The sequence below is a fragment of the Colobus angolensis genome, unplaced genomic scaffold, assembly GCF_000951035.1.
Source record: "Colobus angolensis palliatus isolate OR3802 unplaced genomic scaffold, Cang.pa_1.0 Scaffold258, whole genome shotgun sequence".
Classification (NCBI taxonomy): domain Eukaryota; kingdom Metazoa; phylum Chordata; class Mammalia; order Primates; family Cercopithecidae; genus Colobus; species Colobus angolensis.
Window position 1 is genome coordinate 658,557 of NW_012115799.1, and position 19,588 is coordinate 678,144.

Genomic DNA, 19,588 nt, shown 5'->3' on the forward strand with positions numbered 1-19,588 from the left:
CAGCACACCAACATGGCACAAGTAAACATATGTAACAAACCTGCACGTTATGCACATGTACCCTAGAACTTAAAGTATAATAATAAAAAAAAAAATCCAGAAATACATATAAATGCTCATAGGAATTTATGACAAAGAGGCATCTAATATAAGTTGTAAAAAGATAGATTTAGTAACTGTCTTGGGAGAATGGTTAGACGTCTTGAAAAAAATGGAATCTTCTCCTAAATTCAGAAAACTGTAAAATTATCAAAGAGCAATATTTTTTTAAAACCATGAAAAAATTGACGGAATAATGAAAAAAATTTTATAATATGCAAGCAGGAAAGCCTTTTTAAACTATGACTCAAAAACACCTTCTTCAAAAAGAAAAACATCTGGGAAAATATTTAGAATTCATATTATAAGGAAGGTCTAATTTCCTTAATATATAAAATACTCTTACAAGCCAGTAACAGAGGGCCAACAAACCAACTGAAAAATAGCTTCACACTGGAAAGACAATACGAATAACTCTCAAACATATGAATAGCTCTTTAATATCATGTAAAAGAAAATGCAAATGAAAACTTTTACTTATCATAGGCCACCAAATTTGATACACAATGAGTCAAGGAATGTTAGTCTTTTCTATAAATCTATCTAGCGTTTATAACATGCACTATTAAATTTATTACTCTCAACCTTCAAAGTATGTTATATTACTCAATGTATGATGTAAAATTTTACATTTCTTCTGTTTTTTTTTCTGCTATACTTGTCATACATTTTGCATCTATATATGTCATCAACCCTATGACATATTTATAATAATTTTCTATTACTGCCATAACAAACTATCATAATCTCAGTGGCTTGCACAATATAAATTTGTCTTATAGTTTAGATGAGAAGTCTGGTATGGGGCTCACTGGGCTAAAATCAAGGTGTCAGGGGGCTGCATTCCTTTCTGGAGACTCTGCAGGGAATCTGTTTCCTATGCATTTGGGTTGTTGACATTCAGTTCCTTGAGATTGTTGAATTAGTCTCTACTCTCTTGTTGGCTGTAAACTGAAGGTCATTCCAAGCATCTAGAGTATGCTGCATTCCTTGGCTCCCAACACATGGCACACTGAGTCCTCATGTCAAATCTCTCTGATCCTTCTTCCATCTTTGTGTATTTCTCTCTAACCACAGCTGGGAGTTTTCTCTGCTTTTGCAAACTCATGTGGTCATATTGGACCCACCCAGATAATCCGGGATAATCTCTCCATATCAAGATTTGTAACCTTAATCACATCTGCCAGGTCCTTTTTGTTGTGCAGTGTAATGTATTCACAGGTTGTGGAAATTAAGATGTGGACAACTTTGAAGGACCATTATTCTGCTGCCTACATTGTTGATATTTTTGCCTTAAATAGTCAATTACATTTAAAGAAAAGAGAAAAATCTTTCATTTAATATTTATCCACATATTTAACATTTCCATAACTCTTCACTTCTCCTCCTTCTTTGTATAGACTTGCATTTCCATCTATGATGCTCCTTCAACCTGAATAACTTTCTTTAAATTTTTTTTTGAGAGCCTATCTGCTGGTAACAAGATGAATCAGTCAGTGTTTGACTAAAAATGCCTTTGTTTTGCATTTATTTTGGAAGCATATTTTCACTGGTTTTGGAACACTAGGTTTATGTATTTTTCTTTGAGCACCTTAAAGATGTTGTTTCTTAGTCTTTTGGCTTGGATTGTCTTTGATGAGAAGTCTGTAGTAATTCTCATTTTTGCTTCCTGTTTGTAATGTGTCTCTTATCTCTGGCTCTTTTAAAGATTTTTTTTCATATTCATTTCAGCAATTTTATTTTGACATGCTTTGATGTTGTTTTGTTTGTATATTTTATCATGTTTGAGGTTCATCAATTTTCTGTGATCTCGTTTTACAGTTTTTACCAAATTTAGAACATTTCTGCTGTTATTTCTTCAAATATATATATTTTTGCGCATTTTCTATTCCCTTCGTTCTTAGACTCCAATTATCACATTTTAGATGATTGATCTTTTACTACTGTTACTGAGACTCTGTACATTTTTTTAGCCTTTTTTTCCCTTCCTTGCTTTAGTTTAGATAGTTTATTGCTATGTCTTCGGGTTCACGATTCATTAATCTTTTGTTTTATAATATCCAATATTCTACTGGGCCCATTTGGTAAAATTTTTAATTCAGATATTGAGTTTAACTTTTCTAGATGTTCTATTTAGCTATTTTTTATATATTCAATTTTTTCTTATTATGGTCATGTTTTAGTGTAAATCCCGGAAAGCATTTGTAATAATTTACAATATTTATTTTAATAATAATTAAATTTATTATGTATTATTGTTTCTTTATTATTTATATCTCTCTTTTGTTGCCTGTCTAATAATTATTGAATAAATGCTGGGCATTTTCCACATTCCATTGCTGATTATCTAAATTTTTTCTTCCTGTCAGTTGTGCATTTTATTTCGGCTAGCAGCTAAATTATTTGTAGCTCAATTTTATCCTTTCAAGACTTCTTTTTAAGTTTTCTAATGAAAGACTCAAAAGTAGCCTGTACTGTAGTGCTAGTTAAGCCCTACTAGTAATGTGTGATTCTTTTGGCATTTCTACTGGATGACCTGAATCCTTACTGAGATCTCACTATTCTGGCTTTTTGAAATCAGATACATATTAATCCTGTTTGAATTCTAGGAACTTACATCTTCTATCTCCATAATGATGTTATTTCACTGGTAACTGTCTTTTGCTAAGCCTTATGGAACTTTACTCACATGTAGCTGTATATTTGACCAAAGTCTGAAATAGGTTCAATTCCAGTCACCACAGCATTCCTGAACTCTTAGCTCTTTTCCTCTATTCAGCAAAGCTGCTATCCTTTGCTTAGATTCCCACTTCTTACACTGCAGCCCAGTAAGTGAATCTAGGGAATAAAAACCAAAAAAAAAGTGCTGATTGTTGGGCTCATCTTTTTAATTTTTATTCTTTCAGGAAACATAGACCTTCACTGTCTGCTTTCCAATCCAGTGTTTTAGTTGTTGAGAGGGTAGTTCTGCTCTAATTGCGCTAGCTGTTAGGAGGACAAGTTTGCTACCAATTTTTTCATTGTGGCTGAGTGCAGAAATATGAATCATTAATTTAAAAAATTTATCTTATAAAAATTTTTTTCTTACTCTAATATATGCTATAAATAAAAGGTGTAAATTAGATGCCTTTCTAGTGTTTTAAGATGCATTTGAAAATACATGACTATACATACAGTTTAATTTACAAATTATTTGGTAAACCCATTGGATTAATTAACTAAAAATTAGTAGCTTTTCTGAATTTTACCATTTTCATTCAATCTCTACATTCATGTGTAGACACAGCCTTGGACGGGACATCAGATTTCAAGTATTCTAGCAGAACTATAACATCTTCTTCTCTTGACTTTGTTCATAGTATTAACATAAAACACTCTATATGGGACTCAGTATTTGCCTTATTTGCCACAGATTATTTTAACTATAAGCCTTTAAGTTTTAAACCCTTATATAAAATTGTATCAAGTCTAAACTGCTAAGAGAGAGATATAAACTTATATTTTCATAAAGTTAGTACCAATATGCAGTCTCTAAAGCTAAGAATTGCAGCACAATATAAGGCAGGTTAGAAAAAAGGTGGATTTTTAACCTGAATTATTTGAAAGAATAAATAGAAAAAATACCGGAGTGTTCAATATTTTTTAAAAAGATAATTCAACCACTGCTTTTTAGGTACGTTTATAGCACCAAGGAACATGAAGGACATGTCTTACTTGAAGTAGAATAAAACACTTATAAAGAAGTATGTGTTTGCTCTAAGAAAATAGTGTATCCTGACAGCATACAGAAAAGTTTGTCTCTTCTAGTGCGGATGATGCTCACAAAGAGAATACTTCAGATTTCAAGATTTACCTGGCCTACTATCTCACAATTGAAAACAGCACAAAAAAGTAGGAAGCCAATTGATTTGATTAGTTTGGGAAGGCCTTGACATTCATTCATTCTTATTGTGAACAATGTGTTCCAGTGATTTTCTTATTGTAGGGACACTTTCTGATCTGTAACTGTCATCACTATGAGTTCTTTAAATATGGTTCTAAATTCACTGAATTTATTAAACAAACCAATGTACAGTGAGGTATTTTCAGAAGACTTTTGCATGTCTACCTTCATGAGGCACATTTAAAAAATAATTTAGTGTTGGTTGTTAATCAGTGTCTATACAGAAATTATTTTGTATTTACATAGCTTAGAAGACTCTATTATAAGACAAATGTTATTTATAAGGTATGGTTAATTTCCATGTGATAGCTGGCACTTTCGTTTACAGACTCATAATAAGGACTCACAAGACAAATGGATCTATTTGCTGTGAAATATACTACAGTTTACTCCAAATGATGCCTTCCCATACTCAGCTTCTTTATGCTAGTTATGCTTTGAAGTTTCTCAAATCTACTTAAGAATGTAAAGGTTTGTGTGGACATCTTTAGTGCTTTAAATTTAGTCTCTCAATTTTTTAATTATTTTTGTCCTTGTGATTTCTGGAGTCATTAATTTTAAAGTAGTGAAGTGCAAAATACATACTATGATTCTCAATTCTTAAACATTGTTTAGAAAATCTTCTCATTATCCAGTTATAAATCCTATTTGACAACTTTCCCCTAGTTCTTGCAGCACAGACAAGCTTTAAGATTCTCCTGAACATTTGCTAGTTAAAGAAATGAGTAGAAGATTCTGAGTAACTCCCACAACGAACTGTAATCTTTGATTCTCCTCCTGCTACAACATTTGCCTGTTCTCTGAAGTGATTATTCATGTAGAGGACTGTTTTCATTTATAGACACTGGAGCCATTATTCAGACTAATGACAGTGGATCCTAAAGACTTACAGATGGATAAACCTGATACTTCACCAGCTATTCTGAGTGGGCGCTCTTGCTGGTGTCATTAGTATGGCAGTCACACTCAGAGTACCACTGAAGTCACACTTCCTGCAAGGATGTTGAAAATGGATGACATAAAGCCCTTTTTGAGGGTATTCGCTGTAACAAAATCTCATAAGCTGTGTCATCTTTACAGCACAGTGCCATAATCATGATGGCAAATCTCTATTATTCCCTAAAGTTCAACTGATTTTAGACTAATAGGGTACTTCTGAATGCACTGTTTTGACTATATAATAGTGTTAAGCACTCCTGTCCTTAAGTGATAAAGGACTAGGGGTTGCAATTTCAAAGAAAGGTGCCCCCATGAAAATATTAGTAAGCATCTCAAAACCTCAAGGACTATGAAACTAACAATTATGCTTGGAAACCTCCCTATGGGAAATACGGCAGTTTACTTTGTTCTGAGATTCTCACGGTCCTGTTGTGGTACTATGATCTTCTGTGTTTGAAACTCAAAATGAAGTGGACCTTCATCTTCTATTGAAAACCTGACCTTCAGTTTCTTGTGATCCTTTCGCTAAAGGAGATAAAAGTGACTTTCATTCCTGTAAGACTGTCTAACAGGCGTTGGCAACCTTTTCAACTCTTCTGTCAAGCTAGGTAGGGCGTGCTGGAGTAGGATATGTCCCTGCTGAGTAACCTTTACCTGTGACCTGACATTTTAAGTGTCTCTTTTTCCATCTGCTGAGGTCCATCCGTATTTTCAGAGTAGAGGTGGAATATGATAGAAGAAAATGGAGAATAAACATAGACAGGAAGAGGTACTAAGAGTGGATGGGTCAGGTGACAGCTGGTACCAGACCAGGAAACCTTGCTTTCACATGCTTTATTTTCACTGGAATTTGCAACTCTGGAGTTTGGAATTCTTCCTTATATTCATGTTGTTTTGTATATTCTTTCTCTATCTTTTATTTTGTAACGGTGTTAATCTCCTAGTTTATTTCACAGATAATGCCATTTTATGCACTAAAAAGAGGTGTTACTCTATCATTAATTTTATTTCTGAAACACAAATTTTTTTTCTGTCATTTCATCATTTGAATTTTTTTTTTCTATTGCTTTCCCTAGAGAATAAGTTTAAGCTCTATAGTTGGAACATGAACTATTTTAAGGTAAATCAGGCCTTAATTTACCTTACTAATTTCCTTCCTGTGGCATCTCCCAGCATACTGTAGCCTCCAGCCACAACGAGCCAAAAGCCCACCTGGTTTAGAGTTAAGTTTGTGCATTGTAAATCGGAGCCAAAATTCCTTTTCAGCATCACACACTGGCAGCTGCTCTTTATTTTCACACTTTCTTTAAGTCCCCTGACTTCTGCCATACCTCTGTCTATAATTTCCTTAACATTCTTACTGTTGGTTACTCAATTGTTTCAAGTTCCAGTGATCTTTACTAAGTGCTTCATTTGACTTTGTGGTTCCTATCCTATTTCTTTGACAATTTACTTTAAAATACATGGCTGCAGTATCTGGCATTTTAATACCCATGCCATCTTCTTCCTTTGTTTCTTAGCTGCAGGTCCAGCAACATCATCTCTTGGCAGTCATGATGTATCAAAGCTGTTTATCAGCATACAACACTAATTGCAGAGAGAGGCCACAGAAAAATAAATTTATTTTGCAGAATGCACTCAGCCCAGGATTGGTTGATGAAAGCTCATTGGCTGAGAGCTGTTGCATGATGGTATGCTAACTCTCATTGACTGAGGGTGTAAAGCAGTTTGGTGGGAGCACCCATTGGAAAAAATGTTGGAGAGTGCTCTGAGAATGTAAAAAACACATGTAATAACACCATGTAGATATATAAGCATGCATGTGATATCTTCTGTCCATTTTAATGAGGAATATGCAAGGACAAACAGTTTTATAAGAAATTAGCACTCAGGAGAAAATCACAAAACAGGGTATCTGTGTACTATAGAGTCCTCCAGTGTACTTTTTTCTTTCATATTTCCTTGTTTTTCCCCAAGTTGCTTCTTTTACCTGGAATACACCTTCTATTCATCCTTTTGAACGTGATGACCATATATTCATTTTTTGATAGTTATCTGAAATGCCATCTCTCTGGGAAGCCTTCTTGTTTTCCATCCCTACCCCTGGAGTTTGTTCTACTTGCTTTTGTGTTCCTATATATCTCTGAACTAGCTTTATTATAAAAATTAGCCTAATGATCAGACTTCCAGTCTATGTGAGTGTAATTATCAAGAACGTGCTTCTATTCCTAAGTTGCCATCTGTTTGCTAAAAAACCTCTGAAAGCTAAGTGAGAAATGTTGGCCTGTCTGAGCACCCCTTCAAGGAGCTTCTTTTGAGCTCCAAATGATTAGGACTTGATTAATTCTTGGTTCAACTCCAATCTCAAAATGAGTTTTTCTGGAAGGTGGTTCAGGGTCTTGTGTTAGGCAAGATAGATTCCCAACTGCATGGAAATACGGGAAGATTTCCCTGAGGCTATGGATAGGGGACAAGGGAGTGCATTTTAGAGAGACTGAGAATCCTCAGGAGCCTTAGACATGACCCCCATAGATTTGGGCAGATACTCAGCTTTGGAATCAACTTGAACTAGAGGTAAACTGCAAGGGAAAGAGTAAGATCATGAAAAGTTCTCATGATCCTCAAAATATGATGATTGGAGCCTAAAACTGTTCTTTGTGACAAATTTGCCCTTAATGTATAATATATCCATTTGGATCACAAAAAAACCAGAGGGTTTCTAACTTTGGGCAGGTTTCTTATATCTGGGACTATTCCAAGTAGATTAACTTATAGTTTGATCCTGCTAGAAGACAATTTTAGTAGATGGAGTTTTATTAGAAGACTTATCACAGGAGTGTTTTTCTTAGGTTTCAGTCATATGAGAAGAGGAATGACTATCTATGAAGACAAGAAAACTGACATCACAAACAGATACTTTTAAGAGTGGAAAATGTCCCTTTATTAGTATATGTGTGTGAAACATATTACCCAATCACTATTTTCCCATTTCAGGTTTGTTTTTCTGAAGGAAAGCAGAAGGGAACTATATCTGATGATTGTCTCCATGAGTCAGGCATTCTTCCAAAAGTTTTCCATGTTACATTTTATATAATTCTTGTGACAATGTTCCATTTTGGCAGATGAAGAAGTTGAGGCTCAGAGATATTAGGTAATTTATTCAAAGTCACACAAGCTAATAAGGGGTGGCCCACGTTTTAAAACTAGGAGTCTCAGTTTTCAAAACACTGCATCACATTATCATGTAATAAAAATAACAAAAAGATTTTTAATAATATTTTACTTATGATAGTGATTCCCTATGGCAATCTTAAATCCACAATATAATTATTATAAGTAATAATCATAACACAAGTATTTATAGCATAAAAATGTTAACAAAAATTGTTAGAATCATTTTAAAGAATGTTTGCACTCTGCATGGTCCTGGCTCACTTTTTAAATGCAAGAGGGATTGATGACTTTGAAAGTGGTTAAATTTTAGATGCTTATCTACAGCAAACTTTAAAAACTTCTAAGTGAGATTTTCCTATCAAGGAGGTGACTCTGCACACGTATACATTTCATTTAGGCCTATAGTGCTTGCTGTGTACTTTCATTCATCAGAAAATATGTTTTAGAAAAAGCACAGTTCTGAATGCTGTATTTCAAGAGGCAAAATTCAGTATTTTAGGAGTTGAAAAGACCAGGTTTTGAACATTAAAGTTTACTGGGCTGTGATAATTTTTTTATGTTTGGTGACATTTAACCTTTAGCAGAATGATGTAGCAGCTCTAAATTGTCTAAATTCCCTGACACACAGACGTACACTAAAATACCAATTTTTATCTCAATATTTTAAAAAGTTATTGAGGTAAATTAAACAAGGGCTTAAGCAAGCAAGTGTATCTGCCACCCTCCATTCTACCTTACAATAATATGATTTCCGGAGATTTTTGACATTTAACAAGAGATCTGCAGATGACTGTGACACAGGACAATTTTTCTAGCATAAAAATTCTAAAAGATAAGATTATGATAACTTTTCTAAATATGGCAATATTTTAGTTGCATCTTCAAAGGCAAACACAGATTCATGGTCCCCCGAAATAGACATTGCTTTTTACAAATCCTATTGTATAATGTGTTATGTGAAAAAATGCAGTCATTTGTTCCCATTTCTGGGAATCTTCTCTGTAGAAAATTAAAAGCAAATGTAGCTTTGTTTTAGGTGCCAAGATTTTCAAGATTGTTAAGAGGATTTACAGTTCTTAAAGCTTTGTTTTTCCTTTATTTTATACCTTGTATTTGAAAGACTCTTATGGAGCCAAGTGCTGTTCTTAAAGGTTTACAGGAATAAACTCCTTGAATTCTCAATATAATCTTATGAGGTAGGCACTACAATTATCGTCATTTTACGATTAGAGAAACTAAGGCACACCGGTGGAATAATCTGCCCAGTATTCCGCAGCTTACATGTGAGGAGCCAGGATTTTAACCCCTGCAGTCATCCTAGGCAATGTCACCTCCCCTAGAGGATGGAACATTTTCTTCTGATTCTGTGATGTGTTGCTGAGATGATGGCGACTACATGTGATTTGAGGGCCCACTCCAATCTGGCGTGTCATTGCTTGTCCTGCAGAGTTATTGAGCACAGACTTGTCAGAGGACCTGGATTAACACAGAGGAACAAGGAAGTCTTCCTAGAATAATCTTATTGAAAGAAACTTATTGGTAGAAGGCATTATACAAAATAGGGCTAAACATGCAATGAATTTAGAGAGAAATGACCAGTGAGGGAAAACAGGGAGGAAGCTGTTTGAGATTAAGAAAGCTGGCCGGGCGCGGTGGCTGAAGCCTGTAATCCCAGCACTTTGGGAGGCCGAGACGGGCGGATCACGAGGTAGGAGATCGAGACCATCCTGGCGAACACGGTGAAACCCCGTCACTACTAAAAAAAATACAAAAAACTAGCCGGGAGAGGTGGCGGGCGCCTGTAGTCCCAGCTACTCGGGAGCCTGAGGCAGGAGAATGGCGTAAACCCGGGAGGCGGAGCTTGCAGTGAGCTGTGATCCGGCCACTGCACTCCAGCCTGGGCGACACAGCGAGGCTCCATCTCAAAAAAAAAAAAAAAAAAAGCTGGCAGACAGCCATGGCAGGCTGACCTTGAATAAAAGAGAGGGGAAGGAAGGAAGAAGGATTGGAGGGAAGTGTACTGTGTACTGGACTGTAGAGCAGTTCTAAGAAGAGTTGAGCAAGGCCACTGGGCAGTCGTTAAGGCAAAGTTATCCTTTGGAGGAAACCTAAAACCTACATCTCCTGGGAATGGGTCTCCTTTAATATCCCTGTCACAATCGCTGGCTGGGAGCAACCCCCACAATCTCTGATGTGAGAGCAACCCAGTCACTGGCTGTGAGCAGTGGCCTTGGCACTGAGAGCAGTGGCAAACATGGTGATGGATTTCAGAGGATGGTAGCTGAGGACGTTGCTCAATTATACTCCCTGCCCTCAGAATCTGAGAGGCTCATTCTCATAGCTGCCATGTCCCCCAACACTCGCACTCCACCCCTAGAATAATTCCTATCTGAGGTTAGCTAGCTCTCATCTGAACTCTTTCCCATGAATTAACTATATCATATATTAGCAGGTCTACCCTTAAAACCTGAGGAGCCTGGTGCAAGAATAGACAGTGGCCCACACATCCTATTCTTAGCTGACAAATGCACACTCATAATAACCTGGAAAGCCTGATTCAAATGTAGAATTCTCAGACGTCCCAAGTTTTCAGGCAGAACTTGATGGCACAGGGAAAGAGCTATCTTTATTCCTGTCCCACTCCTTTTGCCATCTCCAGCTATGTGCCTCACCTCAAGGGGCCTCCTAGGCATGCATATGAACACTGAAACCCACACATTTATGCCCATTCATAGCATCCTCTCTTCTGCCTGAGTCTAAGGGGTAGGCCCTGCTCATTACAACATGATATACCTGATAATGTATTTAACTGTATCCTTTACTAGATTATAATGCCTACGAGGGCAGTGCTCAGACTCCTCACCTACAGAAACTGTGAGATAATAAATGTGTGTTTTAAGCTGCTAAAAACAGCTGCTAAGTTTGTGGTAATATTTTTATGCAGCAATGGATTACTAATATAGGCAGAAACTGTATTAATTTGTTGAGATAGCACTTAGTGTGCAAATATGTATTTCCTAAAGAAATGAATGAATTCATCAATTGTTTATTTTGTATTCACTTAGTAGAAAGAGTTATTTTAAGAGTGTGCAACACAATCAAAGGCAAGAGAAAAATCCTATTAAACCAAGAAGCACAGGAGATTAACCCTGGGGCTACTGCTAGGAGCAGGTAGCAAAATATGGATGCCACATTTTCCAGGAGTGTAAACAGATTGAAGCTAATGAGGTGTTTATTTGTGGAACATGAGTAAATTTCACTGTCTCGCCTGCTATTGCATTCTTCCTATTAGCCAAGTGTGAGGTGGAGAAAAAGGGAAACAAAATAAATAAAAAATCAACCAGACAAAAGGTTCTAGTTCCAGTGAGTTAATGCTGAATGTCTTCAGTTGTAGAAACTAGGAAGAGTGAACCTCCTAATATACTCCTGATATACCCCTAATATATTGGCTTTGTATGGCTGATCCTTGATGTCTATTCACCTGGAGCATCTTTGCTATTGCTGCTTGAGAAAAATGAGCAGCCCCAAAGCTAAAAGACTTCAGCTTTGAAGTTAGGATATTATTCCCCTCAAGTGGTCAACATGCTGAATGAAAGAATTGCTGCATATATATTTATTCAGATGATTAAGAATTTCTTAAAGATTGACCTGTGTGCCTTATATTTTTATCTTTGACTTTGTTCCTAATCTGAGACATTCTCAAGCAATTATAAGAAAATGCCATGGGTTTTAGCCCAATTTGTGTACTGATCTCTCACAATTGAGGATGTCCAGTTGAAACCTTTGCAGTGGCAGCTGGGTCAAAAATCTGAACTCTGAATAACTGAAGTCAGTGTTCTCATGGGAAAGAGAAATGAAACTATACTTTCGTCAATGAAAGCAGAGAGAAAGAAAAACTCATTGCTTTCTAATGGTGTGCTTGCTTTTCTGTAGATATCTAAAAATAACCTAGATATATCTGAAAACGGAGCTTTGACTCCCATTTTAAGTTCAAACATGATGCTCATGGTATCAATTTCAAGGCATTTATTGTGTCAATGTTATGAAGGAGAATGATGCCAACTATGCCTTAAATGATAGTAATGATCTGCTTATTCAGAGGTGAAATTTCTGACAACCTCTACCCTTGGAAATTCAGCCCAAACTTAGAAGTAAGAAAAAAAAACAGCCTCTTAGGCTGACATAGCAGTTACAAAGGCATGCACTTAACTTCTAGGGCCGGGACTTCTTACTGACTTTCCTTTAATATGCAATTTTTAACAAGTTCGATTATATGGTTATCCAGCTCATAACAAGCAAGAAACTAGAAACTAGAAAAGAGGCAGATCTGGAGGTAGCTTTCAAAATAGCAGCGATAGTTGACAGTCTGACGGGAAAGGCAGAAACAGCACAACTAAAAGGCATTTACTTACAACCCAGGCCAATAAGGAGCCTATATTATTCAGAAAATGCACAATTATGTTCAGCATCCCCTGTTTAGGAAGTAAATAAGTCATGTGTAGCAGTGTAATACTTTGATATTAAGCTGTGTATTTTTCCAATTCCTTCTAACACTTCACTTCTCCTTATCATCGAAACAGCAGTGAAAGTTATCTATATTGCTCTGCTATGCAGGGCTGAGATGATACAGAAAGAAAAGAGTAAATTCTAGGCTTTTGAGCTCTTGTGCATACTTTTGTATATCTATAGCAGAGATAAAAGTCTTAAAAGCTACAGCTTTCAATTGAAGGAGCCAGAAACTCAGGTCAGAAAATTAGATTTCATGAATTCCAGAAGCTTGCCTTTAAATAGTAAGGCCTGAAGCCTGGGAGATTCAGAGCATAGAATTTGGACCTTAAGCCCTAGAGTGGGAGGAATGCCTAATGAGATAAATGCCATTTCCTGGTCAGAGAGGGCAAGAGAATTAGAGGAGGAAGTGACTGGAGCTTAGCTTACTGCCTGCGTCGTTGAGAGAGGCCCAGTGTCCCCTCCTACTTTGATAAGGGGTAGGGAGTAGACATTAAAATCTTAGATCAGTCTAGAGGGTCTGAAAGCAGTGCCTTTTGCTGAAGGGTATAATAAAGGAACACTGAGAGATTCTTAGATAAGCCACGTGTCCAGTGGGACATGCAGGAGCAATAATGCAGTGGATCTCCCAGGTCATAAGTTCTTCAGGATTCTCTAGTATAGTGGGGGAATCCATTGAAATGAGTTCTGTGACCCTTCCCTTCAGAACCACTGCTCTGAAGTGAATGAGATGAGCCCGCACACTCGACATACTTTCTCCAGTCAGGAGGACACGTGTATAGGCCTGGCTGACACAGGCAGGGGCCAGCAGCAATGAGGATGACATGAAGGGCAAGAGGATAAGTGAGGCGCTACACATGTTAATTAGCTTGGTAAACTCTTTCTACAACGTGCACATGTATCAAAACATCACATTGTCCCCTATAAATACACGCCATTATTGTTTGTCAGTTAAAAATAAAAATTTAAAAAAGAAAAGGCGCTAAGTACAAATGGTGACACATGCCTCTCCCCTGCACGCTCATCATTCTCTGGAACCCGTCAGACATTTGGTGAGAAGGAAAGGAAGAATGTGAAGGGAGAGAGTTCTGAATGGACTAAGCAATTACTCAGAAGAGATGGAACTTTGACTGGAGAGACTAGGTTGCCTTTAATTGCCAAAGGTGAAGAACAATGGCTCATGTGCTAACGTACATTTAGTTATAAAGAAATAAAAAGCATTGTAATTTTTGCACATCCAAGTATGTAGTCTAAAAATGTAAAAAGCATCTCATTTAAAATGATTAAAATGAAAAAGGAAAGTTTGGGCATGTAAATGAAAAGATTTCAGTTCCAAGGGCTCACTTTTGTAAAACATCTCATCTCACAATGCCACTAACAGTGAAAAGGAAAACAAATCCTCTGTGTATGAGGTAATAAAAGCATTTGCCTTTTTATAGCAGCCCACTCCTCCTTTTTTCTGTGGCAAAGCCCCAAATACATTGCCCTTAAAGACTTTTTAGAGAACAGAAAGGCTTCCAGATGACAGAAGTCTGAAGCACGATGCTGTATATGACGCGAGTAGTGAGAATACTGATTGTGTCCTAGAAAGGAGGCAAGTTGTCACCCATTTTCTCTCCGAAGTTGCAAGCATATGCATCTCAGCTTATCGATTCCCAACGCATGCATATTCTAGCAAGGGAATGCATTTTCTTGGTTCCTCATAGTCCTCCCAACCCTCTTCTGCTCAGCAGCCGTTTTCATACATGATTAACACTCAGATAGCATTTTCCACATTAACCTTGTGATGTCTGATAGGGAGGACAGAGATGGATACTGCCTTGCTGAAATGTGTACACATAATCCATAATGAATAACTGCAGCTCCTTGGTGACCATGACGGGCTATCACAAGCAAAGTGAGGTCCAAGTTGAGAAAGGCGCTGAGTCCTAAAGAGCAATATTTCACAATTTGGCTAAGCATGCAATTTAAAACTCCAGCAAAGTTCTTCCCTGTGTGGCCCAGCACAGGCCTCTGATTGCTGTACCCATTCTGATTTTATTGCTAAGGAGACTCAGCCATAGCTGTCCTTAATATCCCTTTCCCCTGGGGCATTGATTTAGGTTACACTGAAGGCTGTCTTCAGATAATTCCCTTTTCCAGTTGTTCTCTGTTGCGGCGTATGGATCCTGCTCAGGTATCTCTGTGACCTTTTATGTTCTACATGTTCCAACAGAACTGTGGAGGCAGGAAGGTTTGGGACCAAGTTTCTACAGCAATATCTGTAAGGGTTTCAAATGGATGTGTTAGAGAGGCTTGCTTTACTTCTAGTGTCTCCTGAGGTTGGAAGATTAATTAGCTTTGAAAAGCTAATCCTGAATGGACGCACATTTATTTTTTATTTTCCTAAAACAGATACAAATAGGACTACAATTAATTTCTTGAATTGGTGTGACTTTTTCTCTATCCATGCATCAATATATGGTGCCTCACGGGCAGTTGAAAGTGCTTGTACTTTTACTAAATATTGCCAATGATATTTTCCTGGATTAGATTTTAAGGCTTATGAGTAAGTGATAGTATTGCCTTTGCTGCCATGTGTGCACTTTCATGCATTCTGCACACTTATATGGAGACGTTCATGCAATACTGTCTGTTGAGAGTTGAAGTCTTCCCTGAGGAAGGTGTTTTGTGGATGACAAGCATCTAACATAGCCCTGAGTGTCCCAGATCTTTGCTAGGTCCATAATGGATTCGAATATGAATCAGAGTGGGAATCAAGTATGCTGTTATGTTATTAGTATTAATATATTTATGTAGCATTGTCTCATTTCAGTATTTCAAGAATAGTCCAGTGCTAGTTCTAATCCACTATTCACTACTAGTACCTTGGGTTACCTTATACAATGTCAAGTAAACTATTTCTCATTGAACACTTAAATTTATGAATCACATTGGATTCTTGTGCAGATATAGACTGATATTTTAGGTCTTGAGATTCTGCATTTCTAGCAAGTTCCCAGGTGATGCTGATGTTTCATGCACCACACTTTAGTAGTAAGGCTAAAGCAGGCATTGTGGTAAGAGAAGGGTTGATGAAACTGCAAATGTTCCATCTGTTTACATACAATATTTTTGCCTTATCTGTAGTAGGAGTTTAGTCTTTATTCCTCTCAACCTCTTCCTATAAAGTTGCTATTATCTTTATTGTATGGTACTTTATTGCCTACTGCAGTATGTAATAGAAATAGCTCCAATTTCAGCCCTCATTAATGCTGTAGTAAGGTAATAGGGTCCACATAAACTCTTTAGATCTGTGTACAAATCTTTGCCTAGGCAAAGTTGGCCTGCCTTGGGATAGTTTTGCTCTAATTCTTTTCTTCAACTGATCTGCCCATTGACAATAAGGCTCCTAAAATCTTTGCCTAGCTTAATAAACAATTGCAAGTAAAACTTTCAACTCCTCAAGAGCACAGGAGATAAAAGAATGAGCACATTCAGTTCATCAAGGACTTGTTGACTACCATCTTTATACTGAACTCCCTAAGGACCAGGGCTGAAAAGATAAATGAAATATAAGAGATATGACCATATTTATATAACCCTTCAAATTCATATTGTTTATATTGATAAATGATGCATACATTTACCTAACTCTTAATTAAAGTTACATCTGGCAATAATTTGTATGTGATATTCTGTAGAACAACAACTGTGGGAGTAACATTCCTAAAAGCAAATATTAGTCCTCAGCCCCATTAAGTGTGTTTCCTCTATTAATCACTCCTGGATCACTGAGTTTCAGGTTCAATAACTGAACTCAGTACATGGTTAACCCAGATTTTTTCCTCTTCAGGTAAAGTGAACCTGTTCCTTTTCTCTAAAACTAGGTTTACATTTATTGACAATTATCTAGTATGTGTAGATGTGTTTATGTATGGTTTGATATGCACTTTTGGGGAATGCCATAACACCACAGGCATACATGGAGTCAAATAAACCAAAACATTAAGAAAATGAGGGGGAGAAAAAGTTGTACAAAGTTTGAAATTTACTCATTTGTTTTCTACAAATTAGTCCTTCGTGATATATTTGGTAAATGTACCAATATTTTCTAATAATATCTACAGTGTTGACGGGTGCTTTGCAGAAAAACTTACTTAAATTGGTACAACTGATGTGTTCTTTTCAAAGAAGCCTTTCTTAATTGAATTCAATTTCAGTAGAATAGTTTTAATTACTTCCATAGGCAAATCTCTGCTAGATATTTCTTTATAGAAGAGAAAACACAGGTTATCTGGCCCAAAAGTGCAAAATTCAGTGATAAAATTACATTAAGGCAAAATGGAGCAAAGAAGAGGATTTAACAATATATTATGAGATTCCACAGAGATGGATATAGCCAGCACTGGGATTAGAATGGTTGATCTGATAAATCGCATAGAATTCTAATGGGAAGTTTAGTTAAAGAAAGGTAGGAAATGATGAGGTCTTGAATCAGGTTGGTGAGAGAGAAAATAGAGGTAAGAAAAGTGAAACAAATTCCTGAGGAAAAAATCTACAAGTCTTAGGTATTTATTGAATGTAAGGACAGGAGAAGATATGATTCCAAGATTTCATGTAAGAATGCTTGGATGGGTGTTGTTGTAATTAACAGAATAACAAAAATCAAGAGAAAGAACCAGTTAATTGAAGAGTGTAGAAAGATAATTTAAGGTGGAATTTAAGTTTTTTTGGGGGTTGGGCAGAGAAGAGTAGAACGTAGCAGGTGTCAATTAGGTAGATTTTAGAGTTCTTGAGGGCAGGACCTGCAGTGCCACAAATGTAGATTTGGATGTTGTCTGAATTTCAGGGAGAGTTGAAGCTGTTGTAGTGTGTGAGATCCTTAGGGGAGAGAACAAGATAATTCTGAGCAAATACTTACAGGCAAGCTTTAAAGGAGAGGAATTTTATTCAGAAAGTAAAATTTATTTTCAAGAAGAAAGGGATAGGAAGTGTCAAATTTCAGGATATGAATACATTTTGCTTCGTATGGTGATAGTATCATTGGAGTTGTCTCAGGCTCTTCCTGCTGCTATAGAAAGTACCGTAGACTGGGTAACTTATAAATAATAGAAGTTTATTTCTTATAGTTCTAGAGACTGGGAAGTCCAAGATCAAGGTGCTGGCTGATTCGGTATCTGGTGAGAGCTCACTCTCTGCTTCGTATATGGTGCCTGTGGCTGTGCCCTCACATGGCAGAAGAGGCGAAGAGAAAGGCAGCTTCCTGAAGCCTCTTTCATAAGGGAATTAATCACTTCCCAAAAGACCCCACTTTTTGGTACCAGCCCAATGGGGATCAAGTTTCAACATGAATTTTGATGGGATACAAACATTCAAACCATAACGGTCTATCCCTGGCTCCCCCAAAAATGTTTTTCTCATCTACAGAATGCATTCATTCCATCTCAATAGCCCCAAAAGCCCTAACTTGTTCCAGCATCAACTTTAAGATCCAAGTCTAAAATCTTATCTAAGTATTATCTAAATCCAAAATCCAATGATGGGACAGGCAAAGGTAGGCATTCCATTAAAGGGGTAATATGTCCCACTTAAGTCCAAAATCTGACAAGGTAAGCAACTTTAAATATTGAACCTTGAGAATAATTTTTGACTCTATGACCCAGCTTCAAAACACATTGGGATGAGAATTGAGCCTTCAAAGCTCCAGGGAAGCCTGCCCCCACGGCTTTGCTGGGTGCAGCCCGTATAGCAGTTCTTATGCGTTGGAGGTGCATGCCTGCAGCTCTTGTAGGCTGAAGTCTTGGGGGCTACTCTGCCCCCGTTGCTCCACTAGGCATTGCTCTAGTAGGGGCTCTCTGTGGTGGCCCTGACCCCACAGCTTTGCTAGGCATTGCCCTGGTGGAGACTTTTCACTGTAGCCCTGTCCCTGTGGCAGTTTTCTCCCAGACCTTGAGACACTCTTGGGCATCCTTTAAAATCAAGGTGGATGTAGCCATGCCCCCATGCTCTTTCACCCTGTGTGCCTGCAGAGATAGCACCACATGGATGCTGCCATTGTTTACTGCCTGTGCCCTCTGGAGGGGCAACCTGAGTCACATGTGGGCTCACTTGGTCCATACCTGGAGAAGCCTTGGAGTGCTCTGCTAGAATACAGAGAGCAGGGACCTGAAATGGCATAGAGCAGTAAGTACTAAGGTCACACAGGGGCCTAAGGCCCCTCTTTTGACATAGTTGTGTCTCCTAAGCCTTGATACTCTGAGCCTCTAATGAAAGGGGCAGGCACCAATAATCTCTGAAATGCCTTTGGGATCATTCTTCTGTTATCTTGATGAATAGCATTTGGCTTCCCTTTAGCCATATTAATCACCTTATCAAACTTTTGCTTGGCCATATACTTGGTGTTCTCTCCTGAATACGACTTTTCATTCTTTACAACATGGCTTGCTTCTTTTTTTTTTGCCTTTCTGGGTTTCAATCTCCAATACTGGAGTTTGAAGCCTCTACCTCTAGAGGTGATACGTGCTTTCCTTTTGATTACAAATTCCGTATTTATTTTGTTTCTCTCTTCTCACATTTTGCTATTAAGCAGTCAGGAGAAGCCATGCCACACCCTCAACACTTTGCTTAGAGTTTTTTTTTTTTCACCAATCATTCATAAGTTCTGCCTTCCACAAAGCACCCAGGTAGTGGATGCAGTCTGCCTCTCGCTCCTTTTCCCACTTTCACACGCAGCAGTGATAATCCAAGTATTCTTTAGGCCCTGCTGCTGCCTGAAATAGACTTTCCTGCTTTGAATATGGTGCAGTATTCCCATCTTAATCATGTTTAAGTGCACAGTACAGTAGTTTCAACTATATGCACAATAATGTACAAAAAATCTCTAGATCATCTTGCATAACTGATACTCTATACCCATTGAAAAAGTCCCCTTTCTCCCTCCTCCAA